General features: G+C 39.4%; 1 long non-coding RNA gene across 2 annotated transcripts; it reads left to right on the top strand.

The window, feature by feature from the left end:
- Positions 1 to 237: 237 nt before the first annotated feature.
- Positions 238 to 12135, top strand: LOC114559391 (uncharacterized). Of its 2 annotated transcripts, none has more exons than XR_003693088.1 (3): positions 238 to 386; positions 11580 to 11680; positions 11831 to 12135. It is a non-coding gene; the product is annotated as an uncharacterized LOC114559391 (long non-coding RNA). The 2 variants fall into 2 exon arrangements; XR_003693087.1 differs by lacking the exon at positions 238 to 386 and adding an exon at positions 10036 to 10685.
- Positions 12136 to 12244: the final 109 nt, after the last annotated feature.

The following is a 12244-nucleotide window of genomic DNA, read 5'->3' as shown; positions in this document are numbered from 1 at the left end:
CTAACTTTTAGTGGAAGTATTAAAATAGGCTTATGTTACCATCGGTCTCTAAAAGATAATTAGACTAACTGGTGATATTTGAAAAACAGGTCATTAAAAAAACAATGTATTTCCAGAATTTCAAGACTCTTCTAACAATCTAAAAAAAAAACTCCGCTGAAATGACGAAAGCCCTTTTTAACAGTTTCCCGACTTGCGCCTCTCTTTGCCAATCAAAACAAAGATGGCAGCCAGACAGATAGCCTACCATGCACCTGGACAGGTAGCCAACCTGAGTCGCCACTTTGAAAACAGGTTAAACATCTGTTTTACTGTGCAGCGGACGGTATGGTTTCATCCCGGTGGTTAGAGTCTTTTATGGGTTCAGAAAATTCCTCAGAACAGCGGTAAGTGCTTTTAAACGGTCTTTCTGGAGTTTTCAGACATTGCTAATTACTGATGGTTACCTCTGTGACGTGAATGTATGCTCATACATGAGCGGCATGGCGCTGCTAGTGCTTCATGGTGCTCACCAGCTAACTTTGTGTGCTGTTTGGTGCTGGTGGTTTAGGTAGCACAGTGGGTTAATGTGTAGATTTTTTGTTGCCTGCAGCTGCTTGAAAACAGTAAAGTTGCAGAGATAAAACCAGAACAATGAGCTGAAAGATCCTAAAACACTCAGCAGAGCTTAGGGGAACTGCAGAGTTGGGTGATAAACTTAATGGTTAATTGACCAAAAGGTCAGACTTTTTGGCTTGTCATAGTAGGAGATGCACATGATTACATTAATAGAGCCTGCATTCCATTTAGGTGAGCTAGTTCCACGTTGCGGGACACAACCCATAGATGTATACACTATGGACACAACCATAGACTATACAGTCTATGGACACAACCGGCGCAACGTCATAGAATGTCACTAACCGATTTCACGCCCACTTTTAGGGGAAAACAATCCCGAGTTCCAGCATAACGCTCCAAACTTTTACTTTAAACAAACAGTTTTTTATTAATAACTATGCCGAAAGGTTGCTGAGTAGTTCGTTGCACCAACAATACATCCAAAAACCTGTCTTCGATTTGTCCTTTTGCCATAATGCCCTAATATAGATCCTGATAGATGGGCTTTGGCTCCAGGGTATAGACCAGACCAGTGGCGATCAAACTTAGTTTATTAAGGTATTGTGAATGCTCAGGTTCAGGCAAGGTCACAATATAAACATTAGACATGTGTATAAAACAAACCATCTGTTTAACAAGAAAAAAGTCCACACAAATTTGTCAAAATTATGATCCAAACACACGTCAAATTGCATTGACTTCTATGGGACCGTCCGTTTTCTATCCCCCGAAAGGGGGCGCAGCCTTGAGTTTTAGCGAAGTACCAGTATGTGACCTTTTTCACAGCAGACATTTTGACTTGTCATAGTAGGAAAAGCACAGCCGAAATTGATAACCTTAAACGTACAATATGTAACTTTCTGCCGCTAGGGGTCTCTCAACCAAAACAATGGACGGTAAAACTGGATTTTTGATGACGTTGGGAAGTTGCGTGGAATTATGGGAGTTTTTAGTGTTAAACACCTTCGCTGCCGGTTAGAATCAAGGGGGTAAGCTTCGCTTCAGAACGCGAACCTCCGATGGCGCCATTTTGTTGCTACGAAGGGATCACCTCTTGTTAGCATTACACTGACCGTGATTTTTTTTTTGCGTCACTTGACTGCGAATAACTTTACATCTGAAGCGTTTAAAGACTCTATTTGTCCATTGTTTATTTATAAAGAAACACGACAATGTATAAAAGGCTCCATTACCTTGTACCTCACGTTATAGCTCCGTAGGAGACGTTTTTGTAAAAATAAGCTAACGATTGTGTCATAACCAAGTGACTTACTGTTGCACAGTAGAGGAATTACCGTACACTACAGGAAAAGCTTGCAGGCAGTTTCGACTTACATTAGCTGTTTAGGTTTAATTACTAATGTTAACTAGCATGTTCAATTCAATTCAATTTTATTTATAGTATCAAATCATAACAAAAGTTATCTCGAGACACTTTACAGACAGAGTAGGTCTAGACCACACTCTATAAATTCCAAAACCCCAACAATTACAGTAATTCCCTCAAGAGCAAGCATTAGCAGTGGCTATTGCGACAGTGGCAAGAAAAAACTCCCTTTTAGGAAGAAACCTCGGCAGACCCAGACTCTTGGTAGGCGGTGTCTGACGGGCCGGTTGGGGGCGTGATGAACAGTGGTGATAACAGTCACATTAGAAGTCACAGTGACTTCGAAGGTTATCGTGGAAGTTCATGTCATAGCAGGGCACATCGTGTCATACTGAGTAGTGCAGTCTCCTATACCGGATCCTGACTACTCTGTGCATAGGAACATCACAGCAGGGCGTTGCGGGATGTGACGTGGCGCTGCAGAGCACGGGTGGGTGCGGCGGGTGCAGCAGGATGCAGCAGGACGCAGCAGGATGCGGCCGGGAAATGCCGAGAATCGCAGAGCTATGCTCTGCGATTCTCGGCATTTCCCGGAAGAAAGAAGAAACATAAGGAAGAAAGAAGAAACATAAGGACTCCGGGGAGTAAACTCCCCAGAGCTAGATTAGTAACAAGCAAGCATTTCTTGGACAGGATGCATACAAAAGTAACAAGTAGAGATGAGAGAGCAGCTCAGTGTGTCTTAGGGAGGAACAGCCTCCCCGGCAGTCTAGAATTGTAATAGCATAACTTAAGAGAGGCAGGTTAAAGAGAGGTGCCTGGTCGGGCTAGAACTCTCCCCAACCGGATCGGGCTGTACTGGCCTGCCTCCCTCTACTCTCGCTAGATTATTAATTATACATTATATATAACTGATGACTATGAGGAGAAGCAGGTGGGCCGGGTTAGGCGGACGCTGCAACTCCTCACTCCTTAACTATAAGCTTTATCAAAGAGGAGGGTTTTCAGTTTACTCTTAAATGTGGTGACGGTGTCTGCTCCTCGAACCCAGACTGGGAGCTGGTTCCACAATACTGGAGCCTGATAGCTGAAGGCCCTGGCCCCCAGTCTACTTCCAGAGACTCTAGGAACCATAAGTAGCCCCGCATTCTGGGAGCGCAGTGCTCTAGTGGGACAATAAGGTACTATGAGCTCTTCTAAGTATGATGGTGCTTGACCATTTAGAGCTTTGTAAGTCAGGAGGAGGATTTTAAATTCGATCCTATATTTCACTGGAAGCCAATGCAGAGAAGCTAATACAGGAGAAATATGATCTCTTCTCTTAGTTCTGTTAGTTAGCAATAATTAGCCTGTGCTTATGTTATCTCCTTACATATACCTACACTCTCCGTCTCTGTAAGATTGGAAATTATTGAGATTTCTCTTGTCACAGCTACCAGAAGACTTACAACTTTCAGACACGTTGCTCACGTCACATTTACGTTGTCTCTGTCAGTTGGAGGCTGCGCAGTAAAGCAAGTGATCACCGGAAAAGTGCTTCTAATAGCCTTCACTGGTCTCCCTCCAGAGCAACGGGGTCTATTGGTCCATTGTATATATGTCAATGGTTAGAATGCATCAGTTCACGGACGAGTTTAACCATTCAAGTGTATTCACGTTACGTTTATTCATGTTACTGTAATAAAATAGCTGCAGTTTCCCCAACATAATTGTTTTTCTTGATTAGATTTTTATTTGTAGCTGACCAGTTAGCTAGTGAGCCAGCAAGCTAACAGTAGCCAGCAGCTAAAGCACAAAATATTTCACATATCAATGTTACCTTTTGGATGGTTTCAACACCGGGGCGGACGGGGTTTGTTGTAACGCTAGCTAGCTACTAAACGAGGCTGAGAGACAATGTGGGTGGGGATTGTCGGGGAAATCTCCGCGATAGTGAGCCAGGACGGTCGATGCCTGTTGTGCAGCAGCAGAACATCTCCCAGCTGACCGGAATGGTCTCCCCTTCACTTTTCAGTAATCTTAACTTTTCGTTTTGGTGCTTAACCCACCTTTTGTCGGGTTAATTTAGCTAACTGTAAAGACAGCTAAACGCGAAGGGGGGAGAAATTCGGTGCTGGGTCTGATATAGTCTGTTTCCCGACGTTTAATTAAACTGCCGTTAGCGTCGTAAGCGCCAGGCACTGGAGATAAGTTCTGGCCGGGGGTTGCTGTAATGAAAGTAGCTGGCTGATAGCTTACTGTGGGCTAACTGTAACTAGCTAGCTATATGTCCCGGGGCTGTTGTCAGCTGTCATCCCGACTGAGTCTGCGCCGGGGGAGTGAGGCAGACAGACCGGGGTGTGCTACTTTGGCTAAATTAGCATTAGATTAATCGTCTATCTATACAGCTAACGTTAACGTTACTAGTGAAGTTATTCGTGGGTTAGCTCAGTCCTGTTAGCTGTGGTCGAAACAGTCATACTAAAAATAACTTTATTAACGTGTTGAACGATGTTGTAACCTCATAATGTTACCCACAAAGCTTTAGCATCAACGTTAGTTAGCTAGCACATTGTAGTAACGTCAAGGTGGTATCGATATTGAACTTTCAAAATAGATAAGGTCTCTGTTGTATTACTGTGATAAAAAGTGGGATGTAATTAATCACAAAATGATGCTGTATGGCAAAAAAAAGCAGTATTGCGGTTACAAGTATTTTTTTTTCTGTGAAATTGTAGGATTTACAATTACTCCTGAGCGTATCATCTTGGTGCCAGTGTTCTGACGGAAGTTAGAGTAACTGGAGGGTGAAAGGTTATATGACGCCACTGACGGGAATACGTCAGTGGCGAAGGAAACGTGCCGTGTCTGAAAATAAAATAACAGATTTCTCTGGGTTTGACATTTGGTGGAAACATTTGGGATAGTGTAAGAACACAACTCATAAAAATATATAACATAGGTATGGTCATTTTTAGACATTTTAAAGCAGAAATGTTACATATTGTACCTTTAAGGATGGCTCAATTTCCTCAAGTGTCCCAGTAAGCTATTTCAGTGATTCATGCTATGTTTACACGTGGCCGGCTATTTTCATAAACGGATATTTTAACCTCTCAGTTTTAAAAAATAACATTGTGCACAGCTGTCAGTTTTCAGAAAAGTGTTCGGTTACACGTACCCGTGTATATATGCCGACAAGAGCAAGCCAAACCTGTAGGTGGCAGTGTAATGAGAAGCTCAAGAAAACATTAGCCAATCAGAATCCTAAAAATAGCAACAACAGCAACGAATCACTTCCTCTCTCTTCTCTTCCTCACTTCCTTGGCTGCCTCTGTTTGTCTCAGTTTACATGCAAACGTGCAAACAAAGTTTTCCCAAATCTCCACTAGGCCTGGGCGATATATCGATAAAAAAAATATATCAATATATTTAGAAATGAGATATGGAATTAGACCATATTGCATATATCGATATATTTCAAATTTGATCCTTGCTCCAAGCAAGCTGCTGACTCCTTTTGGATTGGCCTCTTTTATTTTATAGGTTTTTTATTTAAGATTTTTATTTATTAAAATGTGCACCTTATGGAGCTTTGATTTCAAAAAAGGTACACCACCTTGTTATACAGTATTTATGTTTAGATTTTATTATTTGTTTAACAGCTGAGCATTAAATCATGAACCACGTTATTATTTATTCATTTGATTTTGCAACTGTTCACTGAAATAGCCGGTTTCTATGAAACTACTTGTGACATCTCTCAAAGCTCTCACTTTGCGGAAAAAATATCGGGATATATATCGTATATCGATATTCAGCCAAAATATATCAGGATATGACTTTTGGTCCATATCGCCCAGCCCTAATCTCCACTCTGGCCGGAGTTTTTAGAAAGAATCGTTTTCAGAGGCGAATTCTCCGTTTGCGTATAAACGAAGGGCACAAACGAAGGGAAATGTCTAACGTGCGTGTAAACAGGCTATCTGCATGCACAATACCAGGGCCTCTCCTTTAGTGGAATGCAGCCATCATTAATGGTTTTGAATACACCTGTGCTTTTCCTACTATGACATGTCAACATGTCTGCCGTGAAAAAGGTCTATTGTGCGTGCTGGCTAACTGTCCCTTTCACTGGGACACTTGATGGAACTGAGCCATTGTTAACTAAATTAGTTTCACCTGTGTTTTTCCTACTGTGACAAGTCAAAAAGTCTGCCGTGAAAAAGGTGTATTGTCACTAGGAGCAACTCCTTTCATACAAGCAGTGTGCTACATCATTTACATAAACAAAATGTGGTTTACAGCCACTAAAAATGAAGAGGTAGCACATTTATAGAGCTAAGTCTCCAGACGTCCTCAAATACTTAGTAAACAGATAAGTGCTAATATGATAGCTTAATGCCGTCTAAGTGTCTTCAGATAGAGCTGAGTGACTGGATAACTGGCTGCGTGCTTAGATCTTAGCCTGGAAAGAAAGTTATACTACATACATCTGTAAGTAGGCAATACTGTTACTGTGGAGAAGAGTAAACAAAACAGTTGTCAGAATTAATTATTGTGGACAATTTAATCACTTAGTGGTCTGTGAAATAGCTAAACAAATGGCTGTGTGAATCTACACAGGCTGAAATACACACGGTATCAAAGCAGGAAGGTCAATCAGGGATAAATATCTAAATCAGTACACAAGCTAACAAAATATCCCGTCCAAGATCTGTGTTCAAAACGCTGACCTGGAATCAATTAACACAACTCTAGCTGTTTAACCTGTTTTAGGTTTTTAAGACTTAAAGAACCAACCAATCGACTAATTCATAAGCAAAGCAATACATTGAAGAGTTTCAGAGGAAGAGGAAGTTTCAGAAATGTACTCCACTTGAACCTGATGAAATGATTTATGTTTTTGAAACTTTGGCAGCAGTGAAAGGGTTTTTTTTTTTTCTTCTCGTGCAACAACACCCTTGCATGAACACAACCGTATGCATCCACCCAGACTCACATAGACATTCTCTCACAATCCAAAATGCGTGACATCTGGTGAGAAATGTAATGTACTTTCACATACTTTGAAAAAAATAAAAGCATGCATCATGGGAAATGTACTATGCAATTTCAAAGCTGGGATCCACATTAAGGGAGGGGCCCACTGTAAGACAAATATGGGGCCCCACTGACGCATGAGGGAGTGACCAGACACATCCTACTTGTAACTATCAGACAGATGTGTCAAAGGCCAGTGGGTTTTTAATCAATGCTTATGTAATGACACTTTCAACCCTTATAAAAAGTCACCACAAAATGTGTTTGTTGTTAATAAACTGCAGGTTATTGTCATATGTGGTATGAGGCAATACTTTATATTATGTTTTTTTCCCCTCCTAGGGTATTATTATAAGGAGTCTAACTATCCAACATGACTAAAATCACTATTAAAGTAAGGGACTGAGGGATTTAGGGCTGCATTATCAAAGAAATGAATATACTAATGAATGAATGATGGAAATTGAAAAGCTCAAATTAAATATTTTGTTTCCATAGACACCTAAATGGCAAACGACAACGGAAACTTAAATTGATATCCCGTCTGTTTCCTGCACATAGCTCCTTGCTGTCGTTGTCTATTACCAACATCTGCTGGAAACAATCTGGAAGGCATTGTCTTTTTTTTTTTTTTTTTTTTTTTTCTTTCCAGTGATGCAACTGTCCACACATCACACCCTGTAGTAAACTGTAGACCATGTAGTTGATTGTATACTAATGATAATTTATTGATAAAGCTGACTTAGTACATAATTTAATATAATTTATCAGGCTGATGAAAAAAAGCGTGGGATAGTGGCCTCTCAATACTTAAACTGACATGTTTATTAAAAAATTTACACACGTTGAAACAAGCACACACACAACATCCTGCAAATTATTTACATCAGCCCACGTTGAAATGATCCAAACCTTAGATGGAGTGACGCATACAGAGGAAAGTGAAGTTTGAATATGATTGTTGGGTTAGGATGCCCCCTGCTGTGGTCTTAAGGCCAAACTAGGGGCAAACTGAAAACAGCAAAGTCAAATTGAAATGAAACAAATAAAAAGCAAACTGAAAACAATTTGTATAATTTTAAGAAATATCCCAACCACAGTTTTAATTTTTAAAGTGCTATATAAATAAAGTTTAGTATATTGTATTATGTGCAATTTGAAAATAAAATGTATGTAAAGGAAGATCAGAAAAAGATGAGATAAGCTCAACTTAATTGAGCACATGCAGAGAAACAGAATAGTTACAGCAACAAAAAGAAGTACAACGAACAGATCCAAAGTAAATGTAATGACCTTAAATAATTAGAATACTATATATTTTATGAGCATCTACTGTATACAAAATGACGCTGTGAAATTACTAAATACTATGTACACCATACATTAATAGAAAGTGTATTAGGAAAAAATGTATGAAGTTAGGAAATCACTATTATTAATTACATAAATTTGAACAAAAACCGCACTTGAGGTAATGAAATCCGGTGGTGGGTAAATAAAAGATTTGGAATTACTTGTACATACTTCCAGAGTTACTTTATTATTGTATATGCCCATAGCTAAATGAAGGGTACATAATGGTTTAAGATCATACATTTCCAGTTGCAGACATTTAGTACACGTGAGATTGTTTTCCATGTTAATTAGTCCTTCTGTTCTTCATCAGCTTCTCTCTTTGGGGTCCTACATGAAGACACACTTTTCTGCCAAAGTTAGAACAATGTGGGTTATATCAAATTAGACATTTCTGTAGGCTATTTATGTTTTTGTCCTTGCTTTTATTGGTGTTCTGAAGTGGGCAGGTTTCAGCTGGAAAAGGTGATGACATGTATTTCTGAGATCGCCCAAGCCTTACCCACAGAATGTTTGTTTTTTTTATACCCAAATGAGCTTTATTCTATTGTATTCTCAGTTCTGGAATTGTACCCATATACTCAGAAAATTCCCCTGGGTTCTATCAGTTTAAGTTGTAACATCTTTGCTGATTTATTGTCAATGCAGCAGTTGCAGACTGATGACATCACAAATGTGAGTTTTTGCAATCTAGTTTTTGGATTGGGGAGACAGTTCATGTTTAATAATATTATGTCCTTGACCACAGGAATAGCATGTCTAAAATGGGTGTAGTTCCCTGTTTGTGTGATTATTGCTTATTTAGTAATAAATATCAAATTGTATAGACAGTACTTTTGAAACCAGGTCGTCAGTGCCTTTTTGAGCATTTTAATTTAGGTGCCTAAGGGTGCAAATGTACCATTAAGATGTGTATAATTTATTTATAAAGGTGTCATACCCTATTAGTTAGCATACCCTATAATTGAACTAAATCTGATTTAGATTTAGACACTTTATCTACTTATCCACATTAAGCTAAGATTTTACTTTTCTGTTGATGGAAACAGCTTAACCCTTGTTGTCTTTCTGTCAAACCTTTTGTTATACGTTTTGACACCTTTTTTTCCACAGTTTGTATTTGCTTTTTCCAACGATTTAAATTGTTAAATTTTTCTTCTACACATTTTCAGCTTTTATTTCTACGTCCTATATTTTCCTATTATAAAACAAAAATTGAAAACCCGTCAATGTGACCCGAAGTCAACCCAAGGGTTAAGCCCACAAAATCAACTTCTCTTCTTTGTTCATCTCCCTGTGGTTTACTTATTTGAAAGGAAATGTAATCTAGCAGGTTAGTGAACTGTATTCTTGAATGCTAATTTACTTGCACTGTTATTGTTCATAATGAACAATAACATTGCAAGTAAATTAGCATTTTCAAGAATACAGTTGAGAGAGAGAGAGAGAGAGAGATAGATAGATAGATAGATAGATAGATAGAATCACTTGTATGAGCTTGATAATACATTTGTTTTCCTAAAAGAGGAAAGAAACGGAAGTTCAGCTTAAACCGGAAGTACAGGGAAGTCGATCCTCTTGTTTCGACTGTGCGCCCTTTGTAAACCTGCGTCAAAAGCACGTGATCCTGTTGACGCATTTCGCAGCGACGTCCAATCAGGAAACGGTGGTGTGTGTTGGTGGGCGTGGCTTGTTTGTGTCGCTGTGAATATGTCGATGGCCAGTATTTTTCATTAGAGCAAGGGACCACTCTGGATTCGATAATGGCAGGTTAATGGGAGCTAATGACAGCTAATGACGGAGTAGAAATAGTTTGAAATAGTTTGAACACGGACGACCTGTTGCGATGAAAGAGGCGCTGTCGGTATAGTAAGTCATCGCCCTTTTCAAGAGAGAGAGTGTTTATTTACATCCAGCTAGAACGTGATTTGCTCCAGTGGATAAAATAACGTTACCATCATGCATATGGATTCAGGTGTAGTGCTTCTGTAGTGCGCGCGGTCGGCTGTATTAGTAACGTGCGTCTTTTGTTTACTGTTGTCCTTGTACCGTATGATGTTTTCTAATGTTGCAATTTTCATGCTTCATTTTTTTATTGTATAATTTGTATTGAAACTGTTCAAACGTATTTTATAAAGGCGAGTGAGAAATGCGCATGGCCATGATTTGATTAGCCTATTGCGACGTAGTGCGCAGTTTCCAGCGTTGTTTCCAACGTTACCCGGAAACAAGCGAGACATTTGCTCTCAGCTGCTTCCTTATAAAACATGTCTGGGGGATTTGTGCCTCATTTTTCTCCGGAGCCAGAGCAGCAGGGTGGGATGGAGAGGTGTGCTGGATGCTTGCTGCAGGAGGATGTTGCGCACTTCAGTTTACCTCAGAAGTGAGTGCTCTTTGCATCCATGCTGTACTGCGTAATGATTTAATTTGTGTGGTAGATGTTGTTATTGTCTTTATTAATTTTAGTCTGTTAGACTTGGAATATATTTGATTCAACTTGTTAGATCCCTTAATGTCAAAAGTACAAGTAGCAGGTTACTAAGTTTAAAGTTACAGAGGAGGGAAATTTCTTTAAACTGTTTTCTCAACAAAAAATAAAAAACAATCATGAGAAAAACTATATTGTAGCTACTTTCTCAGGAAATTTAAATTATAGTGCACTGACTTTTGATTGTGTTGTTGCACCTGTCAGTGTGTCATACTGTGCGTAGTGCCATTTCCAGCTGATACTTTATTTAAATTGTAACATAAAGGAATGTAAAACTACTTATCACTTAATTTAACAGCATTTTGCCGCATATAGGCCTGAAGTTAAAATGATCTAATATTGTTTTCCCCATTGTTCATTTGCAGAAATAGATTTTCCTTCAAAAAAGTTTATTTACATTTTTTTTCTTCTATTGATTCTTTCTAAAGACAAATTTAATTCATTTGTCTTTAGAATTAATTGTAAAGCCAAAGTGCGTGCGCCTGCTGGGCCAGTGCCTTGACTCAGCTTCATCTATCCATCCAGAGGTTTCTATGTCATACGCACTTTTTATTCCTGATGTAAACAAACCCTCCAAAAGCAATACTCTTACTTAACACAGGGTGGTGTATTTGTGCAGGCTAAGATCTTTTACAGAGCATGAAGTTGTCAGAAACCATGTTCTTGGAATGAGTCCGATTATTATAAGTGAACACTACAGAGTGAGGGTAAAACAGCAGTAACTACATGGGAGCGGGTGGAATGCATGTTTATATTCAATCTTGTGCTTTGTGTCAACATTGTGAACAGGAGGACTGGCACATCCATCGTTGTGCTTTGGCCCGACATCAAAACATCAAACCCACTGCAGTCGGCTGACCGATTGATTTGCTGACTACTTCAGTGGCACAGTAAGAGAAAATGTTGTTAGTTAATAGTGTGATAGACTGGGCTCTAAGGACATAAATATATTGGCGAATAGAACCAAAACAATAAACGTAAGCTTTGAAAATTGATATTGGTTGCCTTCCAGATAAATATTGCTATTTGTCTTTTCACAGAGATAAAGCAGGTATTACGTTTGTCTTCTTGTGAAAGGTAAGAGCCAGTACACGTCCCAGCAATCGCAGCCAGCAACATCTAAGACGAATGGTACAACAGTGCCCACTGTTTATATCAATTATTGTCAAAAAGATATAAGTGAATATTCAGCAGTCATACATACTGTACATACAACCAAAATTACAGTGTCCCGTAATGTACTTTTCTCTGACTTTGTCCAACACTGTAATGCCAGAAACGGCTGAGCTTAGGGGAAACATTTTCTTTTTTGTTGCCTTTAATTTTTGACAGGACAGCTAGGTGAGAAAGGGGGAAGACATGCAGGAAATCGTCACAGGTCGGATTCGAACCCTGGACCTCTGCGTCGAGGCATAAACCTCTCAGTATATGTGCGTCTGCTCTACCACTGAGCC

This window comes from Perca flavescens, chromosome 7 (genome assembly GCF_004354835.1).
Source record: "Perca flavescens isolate YP-PL-M2 chromosome 7, PFLA_1.0, whole genome shotgun sequence".
In the NCBI taxonomy this organism is placed as follows: Eukaryota; Metazoa; Chordata; class Actinopteri; order Perciformes; family Percidae; genus Perca; species Perca flavescens.
The sequence above is the reverse complement of the archived record's forward strand: the minus strand, read 5'-3'. Positions and strand labels throughout refer to the sequence as shown.